The following is a 3,775-nucleotide window of genomic DNA, read 5'->3' as shown; positions in this document are numbered from 1 at the left end:
CTCTCTCTCTCTCTCTCTCTCTCTCTCTGCACCGTGTTGGTGTTGGCGACGACCCGAGGAATTGTCAAAGTCAAGCTCGTCTGACAATCCATGCATGCATCCCCCCATGCACGCACGACCTTGCAAGTTGCAAGGGAGCCCTTCTCTCGGCATTAAACCACAACCACAGCGGTTTCAACGCTTTGGCCCACGGTTTGAGTTTTTTTTTATCTCTCTTGCAGGCAAATTCGTCCGTTCGTTCGTTATGCAAAAAGGTTTTGATCCAGTTTTCACATTTGAAGAAAAAAAAATGGTGACCTATGGTTGGTCCCCTCACAAAAATGGACTGAGAACCACACAAATTAGCATATACTCCCTCCGCCCGGAAATACTTGTCATCGAAATGGATAAAAATGAATGTATCTAAAACTAAAATACGTCTAGATACATCAATTTCTCCGACAAATATTTCCGTACTGGGGGAGTATTTTTATATGCATCGATGCCACATGTCAAGAGAGAGAGCATCGGAACATACGAGGGCCCTGAAAACTCCTGTGCAACGTAACATCTTCAACCATGGTGATGAAGACAAGGTGACCATCCGCTGTAGAAATAGTCAAAGCAGCCAGACGAATGTCGAGGATGTAGTCGAACTTGAGTAAACAGTCATGCTGAATGCTCCCCAAAAAATTTATCACACCTTAATTAACAATCCTATACCATGTATACTGGCATTGGAGATGGATGAATCATATACATATATAGTTTTAGAAGACCAAGGGGACGATGATTGGTGAACTCCTTGCAGCCTCGCGGACCGCCGGCAAGAATTGGGAGCGACGGTAGGGCCGGTAACCAGCAGGTCGATTCCTTCCAGGCTATGGAGGCACCAGCAAGCCCCGAGTGGCGGCAACTGGCAAGAAACGGGAGCGGCGATGATGAAAAACGAAGACGATGAGACATCAATCGTGGTGTTTTTTTCTTGAGATAAATACATTCATGGTCACTGAAGTTGAGGTCAAAACACACTACGTCACTGAACTTTAAAATACGCTCAATACGGTCATTGAATACGAGTTGTGGTGATTATACGGTCACTGGTCAACCGTAGACCTCCGTATTTTGTCTAGTTGACCAGTCAACTGGTCTGTGTGCCAATCTTTGACAGGGCACGCTCTCTCTCTAACACATGGGTCCCACATGTCAGTCAGGCAGAAAACTAAGTGAAGCAAAACTTCCCGCTGTAGTTTGGAGTCGAAACTGCGACATACCGTTCGGGTCGATAGTGTTCGACCTAACCACCTCGCCTGGCGCCGGTCTGTGTTTTGCTGGGAATTTTCATACCTGTTGTACTTATTACTACGTGTTGTGTGCGGCTTGTTTTTAAAATTGTTCTCTGTAGCATTTTTTATGGGTATTAGGTCTGCGTAGCTGTGTGAGTGCATGCGTGTTAGTGTATGTGTTTTATTTGTGCTGTCTGGTTGTCAAATTATTTTCCCAAAAATTCAAAAAATGTTATCGAATTTGATTTTTTTTTGTGAATTTTAAAAACTATTCCCAAAAATATAAGCAAAATTCAAAACCAGGAAGACATGCACATGAATTGCACAAATTATTTGCCAATTTAAATATTCTCAAATTTCAAACCAGGAAGACATGTACACGCATTGCACACAAATTCAAAAAATAATAGCGAAATTTAGACATTATTCCTGAAAACATATTCACGAATTTAAAAAATGATCGTGAACCTAAAAAAACAAAACCGAAAGACAAAATACGTAAAAATAAAATAAAAAAGGTCGAAGAATAGCACGACCTGAAAGTTGTATCTGTGTGAGCTCCGGCTTGAAAAGTTTGATATTGATGCGTCATGCATGGATCCCTGCTCGAGTCGCTCGTGATCACCTGCCGGATCAGCCCCTCCAAGAACCTCATTACTTTGCCGCGATGGCCCTAGCTCCCGTCTTGTCCGTGTTCTAAGTCTGAGACCGCAGTTGCCTTCGTCTCGGGCCGGTCGTCGAGCAAAGACTACAAAGAGATGTTGCAGGAGATGTGGCAGGACGGCGCCATGGACAAGCTTCGTCGCGGCACAACGAACTGGGTGTCGCCTTAGGTAGGGCACGTGTCCATGCACCCGAGTGTGTGTGCATGCATGCGTTGTGTACATGTCCTGTGTGGATGCGCTGGTATTTGTACAAATGGCAAGGATTCATTTTGTATCATCTAAACGACTTGTCTCACGTGGTTAGCGCATGTGGTTTGCGGCAGGCAGATCCCTGGTTCGAGAATCCTCCCCAGCGAGCTTTGTTTTCGCTTTTTATTTGTTTATTTCGACAGCTGACAGGTGGGACCTTCACTGGATGCCAAGTTAGACTAGTTGACTAGTCAACCAGGTACATGCAGATAGAATACCGAGCACTACGATTAACCGGTGAGCGTATAATCACCCCAACTCATATTTAATGACTGTATTAAGCGTATTTTAAAGTCTAGTGACTGTAGTGTGCTTTGACTTCAACTTCAGTGACCATCATGTATTTATCTCTTTTTTCTTTGATAAGATTTTTTTGAACACAGTATAATTAAAGTCACTCACATATACAAGCATACACTCACCATATGTAAGTCACTTGAAAATTTATTTTGGTTAAGTCAATTTTTGGAAGCATTAGATTAAGATCGAACAATTTACATATAGTTGTTGTGTTTATATTGACATAATAGTGTTATTAAATCACAATCATATGCATGTAAGAACCCGCAAAATAAAGATGTAACTACACCAGCATCATTACATTCAGAAAAAGCTTTAATTAAGCAGACACAAAAATTGTAGCTTAGCTACATTGATATGTTTTTTTGAGTTGACGACATCTTGGTGAGTCGTCGCCATAGGCTCATCCCTAGCTACAAAGTTATGATTCCGAGCGCCTTCTCAAGGCTGGCCACGACGTCCGGCATTGACGGCCGGCCCTTTCCCCGCGGGTACATGCAGCGCTCCGCCGTGTGCGCCACCAGCTCCAGTTCCTCGAACTGCGGCAACGTCGCGGGGCGGCGGTCCAGCACATCCCGCAGCTTCCCGTCCCGTATGGCCAGGAGCGAGGAGTCCAGCTGCAGAGTGGCCGGATCCTCGCTCGTCAGCGCCTCTAGCATCGCCACACCTAAGCTGTACACGTCACTTGCCGGGCTCACACGCCCCGTTTCGAGGTACTCCGGGTCGAGGTACCCGGGCGTGCCGACGACCTTCTCGACCACCTGGCAGCCCGCCACTGCCGGCGCTTGCAGGACCGCCGCCCCGAATCCGGACAGGCGCGGCGTCCAGGTGGCGTTGAGGAGGATGTTGGAGCAGCTGACGTCGACGTGGATGATGCCGCTGCAGTGCAAGTGCTCGACTGCCCGGGACGCGCCCAGCAGCACCTCCACGCGGGTCATCCAGCACACCCTCGCCGGCGTCGAGCTAAAGCCGCCGCTCAGGCGCACGCACTACCGGAATCGCATCCTATGCTGACGGCCCTGACCGTCGTCGGCATAGCCCTGATTGGCCGTCGGGACAGGCCTATGCCGACGGCCCCCGTCGGCATAGGGCCGTCGGCAACATATCCGTCGGCGTAGCCCGGGAGGCCGTCGGCATAGAAAGGCCGTCGGCATAGAAAGACCGTCGGCATAGGCCCTATCCCGACGGTGTTCGTACATCTATGCCGACGGCCCTGGCCATCGGCAACGTTACCTCCTAACGGCGGCCGCCGTCAAGTGCTGACCAACGCCTGCTCGCCACGTGGCAGGTCTATGC

General features: G+C 48.1%; 1 pseudogene; it reads right to left on the bottom strand.

The window, feature by feature from the left end:
* Nucleotides 1-2,892: 2,892 nt before the first annotated feature.
* The window catches only part of LOC123081088 (putative serine/threonine-protein kinase-like protein CCR3), a 29,300-nt pseudogene continuing 28,417 nt past the window's right edge, over nucleotides 2,893-3,775 (bottom strand).

Source organism: Triticum aestivum, chromosome 3D (assembly GCF_018294505.1).
Source record: "Triticum aestivum cultivar Chinese Spring chromosome 3D, IWGSC CS RefSeq v2.1, whole genome shotgun sequence".
Classification (NCBI taxonomy): domain Eukaryota; kingdom Viridiplantae; phylum Streptophyta; class Magnoliopsida; order Poales; family Poaceae; genus Triticum; species Triticum aestivum.
Note: the sequence above shows the minus strand (reverse complement) of the source record. Positions and strands in the feature narration are given on the sequence as shown.